The sequence below is a fragment of the Zalophus californianus genome, chromosome 4 (assembly GCF_009762305.2).
Source record: "Zalophus californianus isolate mZalCal1 chromosome 4, mZalCal1.pri.v2, whole genome shotgun sequence".
NCBI lineage: Eukaryota > Metazoa > Chordata > Mammalia > Carnivora > Otariidae > Zalophus > Zalophus californianus.
In genome coordinates this window covers 36,642,243-36,652,355 of record NC_045598.1, presented here as the reverse complement: position 1 = coordinate 36,652,355, position 10,113 = coordinate 36,642,243, and positions in this window count along the sequence as shown.

Below are 10,113 nucleotides of genomic sequence, written 5' to 3'. Positions count from 1 at the left end.
GGCTGAGGTTATGACATTCTCTCATTGGCTGAGCTGCTGCTGTGGGAGGAGAAAACCGTTTTTTCCCTCCAGCTGGGTAGTAAAACAGTATGAATGTGTAAGGTGCCTCACTTCCTCCTGGGTCTGCAGTTGAGTGATAGGGCGTGAGAGCTCTTCCTTCTGGCCTGGTGACTGCACTATACACGAGGTTTCCTGGGGCACCTGGCTGGCTCAATTGCTAGAGCATGCAACTCGTAATCTTGTGGTCCTGAGTCTGAGTCCCACACTGGGGGTAGAGTTTACTTAAAAAATAAAATAATCAATGAAGTTTCCTGTTACGACTTTTCACACATGTATTGGAAGAATCCAGACTGAGGGTCTTGTAAGTCGCTGTCAGGCTCTTGAGCATATTCTGGAGGGGTCCAAACCCTTGTGTTTTTAAGTCTTCAATCCCAGTTGAATGCTACTGAGTTCCTACTCAGCACTCATAGCCCTTTGTAAGTTTGGCTAGGAGAGCTGACAATGCAGGATGATGGAAACCCCAATCTGAAGTAGGTCTTGTAAGGTCATCTCACCCCATTTCCTGATAAAATAAAGGGATTCTAGCCTTTGACTCAATGCTTTGCTTTCTGGGTGATCTTGGGTAACTCAATTTTCCCTTTTTTTTTTTTTTAAGATTTTATTTATTTATTTGTCAGAGAGAGAGAGAGAGCACAAGCAGGGGGAGCAGCAGGCAGAAGGAGAAGCAGACTCCCCTCTGAACAGGGAGCCCAATACAGGACTGGATCCCAGGATCCTGGGATCATGACAGATCCCAGGCAGATGCTTAACCGACTGAGCCACCCAGACATCCTTCAAATTTCCCTTTTGTAAAATGAGAAGCATTCTTCCTGACACACTCTCCCTCTCAAGAAAGAGAAACTAAGATTATAGTTATGGGGACACCATGGCCATTCTGAGGCTTAATCACCAAGTTTGTAACCTGCTGTAAGTTGGGCCAAAATTTGTTAATTTAGGAACACCATTGACAAAATATTCACTGTATTTCTTTGCTGTGATGATGGTTGCTCTCAGTAGTAGCTTCCTGGGGGCATATTAAACAAGACTTAATTTAAAAAATGGATCTGGGGGATCTGGGTGGGGTCTGGAAGCCAAAGCAGCAAGTCCTGGGCTAATTTTAAAGTGCAGGTCATGGTGGGTGGCGACTTCACTCCTCTGAGAGAGGATGTCTTCACCTTCTGACATACGGTGGTTTGATTCAAAAGATTGCCACTGACCCCTGCTCTCATTTGATAGGCTTCTTGCTGTGACCTGGGGAAACTGAGACAAGAAACAAACCTCAGATCTGGCCTTGTGGAGCTCAAGGTCTGGTTGGGAAGGGAAAGACATGCATAGACCAAGAGACAAAAGATATACTTTGGTGGAAATGCGGAGATCATACTGCATAAACCCAAAGAGCCTTTGGATGCTGGGCTCTTGGGCTGAACAGACCTCGGGGAAGCAGACAGTACAGATGTATAAAGCTTGGCTCTGAAGCTAAAGTACCTGGCAACCCATCCCTGTTGTGTAACTGTGTTTTCTTACCTGTAAAAGGAGGACAATAATGGTATTCCCCGTCCCCCAAGTCTCTAGTACTATTATAAGAATCGGATGAGTTAAGGCACCTAACACAGTCAAAACAGGACCTAACATACGTAAGGATTCCATGCATGTTAATCATATTATTGTTATTTATTATTAAAAAAAAATAGAGAGGTTTTCTGGCCTGAGGAGCCCACGCTCAGGAACCAGACTGCCTGAGTTCAAATCTTAAGTTTGCCACTTGCTTACAAAGTAACCTTGAATAAGTCATTTTATCCTCTTGTGCCTCAGTGTCTATATCTGGAAAACAGGGTATTATAATGCTAGGGACTACCTCACAGAATTGGGAAGATTCAATGAGTTAAATCAAGGAAAGAGCTTAGAACAGCACCCGGCCCATTGTAAGAGCTCAATAAGCATTAGTTCATTAGTAAGCAGGAATGTGATGCAACCCTACCAGTGTTTGGGGAAGGTAATATGGAGGAGAAGCGGGAGACAAAGGCCATGGAAAGGAAGAGCAGGCAGAATCAAGGATCCATAGGGGCATGGGTCTCCAGGGCTCCGCCTTGTGTTAGCATCTGTAAATCAACACCATACGATTCTGGGAGCCACACGGCAGGTACCTGCACTCAGGTGCTACAGTGCCAGGTGAGTTGCTCTTACTGACAGTCCCTCAGGCAGGTGCTGGTGGGTTCCCTGAGCAGGATCTGGGGGGGTCCTCCCCCATTAGTTGGTCACCTTCAGCAAGTCATCCTTGTGTGCCCTCAGTTGTTGGGAAGACCGGTGATACCCTGCCAAGTCCCCTTGGAGGTGGGAGCAGGGCTGCAAGAAGGGGAAGCAGAGCTTGCAGAAGGGAAGAGAGCTTCTCTGATTCCAGAGGGTTTAAAGTCTGTTTTTGTTCTGGGGGTGGGAACACAGAGTGTGCCCCTGTTGCCAGTAACTGCTTTACTTCTCCGTTTCCTTTCACGTAGGTGAGACTTTCCTCGGTACTGAAGGGGTGGGCAGGAGAGGGACACAGCGAGAACTCACAGCCCCACAGGTGAGGTGGGTTACTAGAAGCACTAATTGTGGGGTGCTTTATCATTCTCAAAGCCCTGTCAAGCCTTTGACCTCAGTTGTCTGAGCCTCCTTACCACCTTAAAGGCCCCCACTACCCCAACACTGTCCTCTGAATTAGGGGAGTCTATCTCCTATGATAAGTTGATTACATAAATGATCTCAATACTCCACCCCTTTCCAGATCTGTGCTTTTTGCAAAACAACTGTAGCTCCTCCCTTCAGGAGGTGGAATCTATTTCCTCCCCCTTGGAAATCTGGGCTGACCTTGGCGGATCGCATTAACTAATAGAATGCCCTGCTAGTTCTGAGTCTAGGCTGCAAGAGAATTTTCCCTCCCTTTCCTGGACCCCTGCCACTACCATGAGAACGAGTCTTGGTAAGCTAGACTGCCAGAGGATGAGACCATGTGTGGGAGAACCTACTCAGCCCAGTCGTCCCTGCTCAGGCCCTCACACAAGCGATGGTGCCCAGCCAAAATAAGGAGAGCCACTTACATGCAGATACGTGAGCGAGCCTAGCCAAGCCCAGCTTAGCCCAGCAGAACCACCAGCCCACCGGTAGACTGAGAGAATAATAAATGGTGTTTAAACCACTAATTTTGAGGTGAATTTGTCACAAAGCAATAGCTAACTGATATACCTCCTGATCCCCCTTGCCCACATGAATAACCGAGGCCCACCAGCAACTTGCTCAATGCTACATCGCCAGTGGGGGGCCCAACCGTCAGTCAAAGCTGGATCTTTGAGACTCGCTGCTGCCTCTGGAATATGGACACAGACATCTAGACTTAGAACTGTTATTCAAAGTTCCTATTTTTTTAAAAAGATTTTATTTATTCATTTGACAGAGAGAGACACAGCGAGAGAGGGAACACAAGCAGGGGGAGTGGGAGAGGGAGAAGCAGGCTTCCCATCGAGCAGGGAGCCCGATGCGGGGCTCGATCCCAGGACCCTGGGATCATGACCCGAGCTGAAGCAGATGCTTAACGACTGAGCTACCCAGGCGCCCCTATTCAAAGTTCTTATTGGTTAGCTTAGAAACACATCAACCACACCTCCCCTTAAATCTTTTTCTCAACCCATTTTAGCCCATGCACTCTTTGGACACTCACACAATGCTATGCGTTCTCCCTCCTAAATGTTTTGAAACTCTAAGTTTCCTTGCCATTCTGCCCCTGAGTTTCCTTATCTGTAACGTGGGGATACTGTACTACCTCACTGGTTATGAGAATTAAATGAGTTAATGTTAGTAAAGTGTTTAGAACAGGGCCTGACATCTAGCAAAGGCTATATAAAATTAAAATAAAATAAAATAAAATAAAATAAAATAAAATAAAATAAAATAAAATAAAATAAAATAAAATAAATAAAATAAAATAATAAAATAAAATAAAATAAAATAAAATAATAAAATAAAATAAAATAAAATGAAATAAAATAAAATAATGTGACTAGAAATGAGCCATGGCAGTAGCAATTTTACTAGGGGAAACATTTTTATTTTGATCCTGAAAGCTTCATAGTTTTCACTTGGATCCGGTGACATCAGTATGAGCTTTGAGTCAGCCCCCATGCCATAAGTCTTCTCTCCAAGATGGCGTGGGAGACAACACCTCGTGGGTGGCAAACCAGTTTTTGAAAGCCAGACGTGCAGAAAAGCACATGCGTCCCTTCCTGAGAAGCACTGGTAGGCCATTATTACACATTTACCTCTTATTTCACGGAGAGCATATTCTTGGTAGGTTGCATGCAAATCAAATCCTAACATAAATCTGTGTTAAAGCTCATCTGGGGAATCGTTTTGCCAAATGAAGAGGGCTTTTGTAAAGCAGATCGGTATCCCTTTGAAGGACACTGAAAATTCTGACCAGAGATGGATTGAATTTGTGTCTAAAACAAATCTGCCACCCAGGGTTCCCTCAGGGGACTCTGGTCCTTCTCTCTTTCCAGGATCCCCCCACAGGTTCCAGGGCCTGCCTGCTGATGAGCCTCAATACAACCCCAAGAGGCCTCCTCTCACTTGGCTTCTTGCCCTTGGCTCTCCAGGGCTAGGACCTGTGCGATTCCTGGCTCCACCAACGTGAGTTCCCTTGAAACCAGCAGGGGCAGAGCTGCTGTCTGCAGAGACTCTGATGTCACTGTGCAGGCAGTCTGGGCGTCCAACTATCAAGCCCTCTGGCTTCCCTAGCAGGCAACAACCTGCTTAGAACTTCCTTCACAAACAGGGGCATCTAAGACAGCCCATGGTTCCAGCACATGCCCACATTTGGTTCTCTGGGTTGGGTGAACATACAGATAGGGTGAAAGCTCAGTGATCTAATGGTCCTGGCAGGCTGCTGGAATGAGCACGAGTGTGAAGAAAGGTCCTAGCTAACTTCCCAGCCTTCCTCAAACACTTTAGGCCCCAGGGTAGTCCTGTGCCTTTGGACACACTATTTTCCTTGACCTCTCATGTCCAGGGTTCCTCCATACTCTTCTTCCAACCACCCCAACCCTGCAACACACAATGCCTGGCAAACTTCTATTCATCCTTTAAGACCCAATTCAGAGGCCTTAGGTTCCAGATGGCAGGTAAAGCACACAATTACCTTCTCCATTACAGTAACAGAAAAAATAAAATAACAGAAAAAAATATTTTTAAAAGAAAAACAGGAGCTATTTATTGGCAAGCCAGAAAAAAAAGTAAAATTCTTAGAAGATCGAAAGCAGGTGATATCAAACTGAAGGAAAAGGAGAAGCAGCTCAAGACACCAGGGGGAACCAAGGTCTTTCCCAGGGGAGCTCTGGGGAAGATCCAAGTAGGACTGGGCCATGGGGACCATCATGGGAATACAGAGAGTACGGCTTGGAACTGCGTCAACTTTGGGACCTCTCCTTGCCGTCTTCAATAAATAAAGTAACAGTCCAGGTTCAAGTCTGAAGAACTACTCTGGAAATAAAGTACCCCAATCTGGGAAAGGCAACCACTAAAGGCATCAGGGCTTGAAAGGAACAGAACAGAAAGGAGCTGAGTGACTCTGGTCTGTTAGGACAAACGAAAAGGGGGTAGGGGAGAGAAGAGGACATTGATATTGTAGGAGTCACAAATTACCTGCCCACTTCTTGGTCACACTCCCCCTTCTGACCAGTCAGCTCTCTGGATCAGGGGAAAGGAGTCCCGGGAGGCCATCCTACTCAACTCCCTAGGTAACGCACACCACTAGCACCTTTCCTGACCAATGGTCTGTTCAGTCTTTCATTCATTCCCTCAGATGATTGAGTTCATCACACTCCTCAGTGTATAGCACATTATCATCATGGATCCATCCAAGCCCTTCTCATATTTTATCTATTTATTCTTTTTATCTTCACTCCCCAATCTTATCCTCCCCCTCACCCACCCAGGCAACCACTGATCTGCTGTCACTACACATTGGGGTGCATCTGCTATTTTTTCTATTCTCTTTCATTAAAAATGCAGAGCTGGTCTATGCCCGCTGCTTCAGTCAGGATAGACTAAGGTCTACTTCAGTCACAACACAAATTCTCAGTGGCTTCACACAACCACAGCTATTTTTCACTCTCGCCACATGTGTCATGTAAGTCCATGGGGGCTCTGCTCAACACAGTCACCCGGGTACCCAAGCCAATGCAGCTTCCATCTCAACCAATGTTCCCATGGTGGGAATGACACGGCAAATCTGATGCTCACATTCAAAGCTTCCATCCAGAAATGTGGAAGAAAAACACCATTTCTGGGGCGCCTGCGTGGCTCAGTCGTTAAATGTCTGCCTTCGGCTGAGGTCGTGATCCCAGGGTCCTGGGATCGAGCCCCTCGTTGGGCTCCCTGCTCAGCGGGAAGCCTGCTTCTCCCTCTCCCTCTCCCCCTGCTTGTGTTCCCTCTCTCGCTGTGTCTCTCTCTGTCAGATAAATAAAATCTTAAAAAAACAAAACAAAACATTTCTGCTAATATTTCATAAAGCAAGTCACATGGCTATGCCTAACTGCAGAGGGAGTAGGGAAGGCAACTCTGCCAAGGGCCCAGGAGGATGAGTAACTAGGTATCTGTGAAAAGTCCTACTGCTCTCCATACCCATAAAACTGATGTCATAGCCATTGATGTATCATGGTTGTGAACCATAATTCAGAAAACACTAGCTTAGGGGTGCCCGGCTGGCTCAGTCTGTGGAGACCAGTCTTGATCTTAGGGTTGTGAGTTCGAGTCCTATGTTGGGTGTAGAGATGACTTAAAAATAAAATCTAGGGGAAAAAAAAAAAGAAAACACTAAAGATTTCTTATGGTGACCTGCAATCTGGTCCACTACACCTTCTTTCCACTGGCCCCAGCTCTGCCCCTGGGGACACTCAAAACACCTCTGCCCACCCTGCCTCAGAACAGTCCTATTGAGAGAGGCCATCTCTCTTGCCCAGGTGTTCCCCTCTCCTGGTATAATACTCTCAATTCCCTTAACTCCTCTTCCCAGGCTGAGACTTTCCATTTCCTCTCCGTCCTGGTCATGGTCCTCAGGCTCTACCCACTTGCCAATGTGCCTCCTAATGTGTCACCTCAAAATGCAGTCTGAGCTGCTTGGCATTCAGCAATTCCCATTTACTCAGAGAAATGAAGGCTGAGTAAGCTGAAGGAGAGGACTGACCTTCAGAAGCATGCTTTGTTCAGCCAACTATCTAATTTCCTCATTCAGCAAATACTATTAATAATAATATTCCCAGGGCGCCTGGGTGGCTCAGTTGGTTAAGCGACTGCCTTCGGCTCAGGTCATGATCCTGGAGTCCCGGGATCGAGTCCCGCATCGGGCTCCCTGCTCGGCAGGGAGTCTGCTTCTCCCTCTGACCCTCTTCTCTCTCGTGCTATCTCTCATTCTCTCTCTCTCAAATAAATAAATAAATAAAATCTTTAAAAAAAAATAAAAAAAAAATAATAATATTCCCAGTGGGAGGCCCATGGAAATCTGGTATCATATTCTGGCTTAAAAATCCTATGATGGCTTCCAATTACTCAGGATAAAACACCTATTCCTGGAGCAGTTGGCTTCTGCCTGCTTCTCTAACCTCAGATTCCACAACCATCCCCTTCTACGCTTCAGCATACTAGACCTCTTTCAGTCTGCTTTAGAGGGATCAAGAAAGAAATTTCTGATTGTGTGTAATTTTTTGAAATTTACTTGAGTGGTCAGGGTGGCGGGATGGGGCAACTGGGTGAAAAATAATAATAATAATAATACATACATACATAAAATTTGGCTTTTTGAAGGAAAAAAACTTAAAAATAAACCCAGACTCATTAGCAATCAGACATAATACCATTTTATACCAGCACATAGAATCAAGCATACAATGGGTTAGAGAATATGGCACACATTTTGTTAGGGGGATTACTGAAAATTCTCTCTCTCAAATAAATACAATTTTTTTTAAAAAAATGAGTAAATTATCTATGGAAGAAAGTTACTTTAGGAAAGTCACTGGTGAGATAAGGACATCCCCATATTTTACCTAAAAACTGAAATGTACATAAAGTCATATCCACAATTAGACAATCGTTGCTTCCCTAACAAATTATGTATCAAAATATGTGTTGTAAAAGTTTTTTGATTAAAAGAATAAAAGACGAAAAAAAAAGTTACTTAAGTGGTCTAAGCTTGTTTCCTTATCTATGAAATGGAACTAAAAGAGTACCTCTCAGGGTTTTTGTGAGGGTAAGAAACAAGGATGCCTATAAAACAATGCTTAGCATCAGTCTGAGATAGACAACTGCTCAACACGCAGTAGCCATTTCCACCACTGCTGTTAGGAATGAGGCGTCAAGGGCAGCCGCGGTTCCCGGCTTGGGCAGCGGGGCCCATGGTGGCGCTGTGTTGGGAGGTGAGGAACGCACACGGTGAGGAAGAGCAGGTTGGCCGAAGAGAAAGTGGTGATTTGAGTTAGCCATTGGGGCTCTGCCTGCCCCCCCTTGCCCTCCTCTAAAGACCCTCAAATCCTGAGACCTTCTAATCCAAAGTTTTTGGTGTTTTTTTTCCTAAAGGTTTTTAACTTGGGGTTTGTGGATGGTCTGTAGGGAGTGCCCAAATCCCGGGATTATGTGTAAAATGCATTCTTCCCCTGAGAACGCCAAAGCTTTTACCGGTCTCTCAGACAGATTTATGACCCCCGCCCCCCAACAAGGTGAAAACCACAGACCCAAACCATCTCTCTAATGTGACCCACGGCTGTCCCAACACTTGGTCCTCTGCCAAGGATGGGCTATTGTATGTCACACAGAAAGGGGAACCCACGAGGAAGACTGAGGCAACATAGCTAAGCTTCCAGGTCTCCAGATATAGCCCCTCCCACAGCCCCTATCAAGCCACATTTGGCACTATTATACTTCGTGAGCTGGTTCTCTACCCTCTCTATTTTTTTGGTCATCATGTGCACAAAATTGGATTAATCAAAATCCTTTTTCATGACACATTTTTATCATGTACAACATACTTTTATGCATAGCTTTTCACTCATTCAGTTGACAATAACCTAATCTAACTATATGTTCCCTCCAGCTCCATCCTGTCCCCCTTACCTGTGGGAACCATTATCCTGAATTCCACCGTGAGAACCCTTCCATCCTTTTTACATAGTTTTATGGCATATGTGTTTGTTAAAAATGTTTTTAAATTCTTAGTTGTATTTAACTCTAAAACATGACAGAGATACAAATTAAAACCACAATGAGATACTCAGAGACACCCACTGGAATACAGTTTAAAACTTACAAGGCGCCTGGGTGGCTCAGATGGTTGAGCGTCTGCCTTCGGCTCAGGTCGTGATCCCAGGGTCCTGGGATCGAGTTCCGCATCGGGCTCCCTGCTCCTTGGGAGCCTGCTTCTCCCTCTGCCCCTCTCTCTCTGTCTCTCTCTGTCTCTCATGAATAAATTAAAAAAGTGTAAAAAAAAAAACTTCAATACCAACTATTAGCAAGGATGTGCAACAAAGCATTCTTTTGTTTGAATCACCATGATCTGTGTAAGGAATCTTGGCTTTGGGAGAGCTCAAATTAGAAGTTGACGGAAGGGTTTTTATGCTACTCTGGCCATGTAATCAAACCAGAATCACGTAACCTGTTAGGCCAGTTATAAACCATTAGTAACGTAAGTTTACTTATTCACCGTAAGTAAACCAGTAAAGGAAGTGACCCTGGGAGTCATCAGGGGAGCTTCAGACTTTAAATGGCACATTAGGAATTCTAGACTAGGCTAAACTCTAATGATAGAAAGCAGTGATTTCCTGGGACCAAGGACGGGGGAAGGGGATTGAGTGCAAAGGAGCACTGGGAAGCTTTTTATCTTTTTTATTTTGTAAAGATTTTATTTATTTATTTGACAAGAGAGAGCACAAGTTGGGGGGGGCGCAGCAGGCAGAGGGAGAAGCAGGCTCTCCGATGAGCAAGTTCTGATGCGGGGCTCGGGGCTCTATCCCAGGACCCCGGGATCATGACCTGAGCCGAAGGCAGATGCTTAAC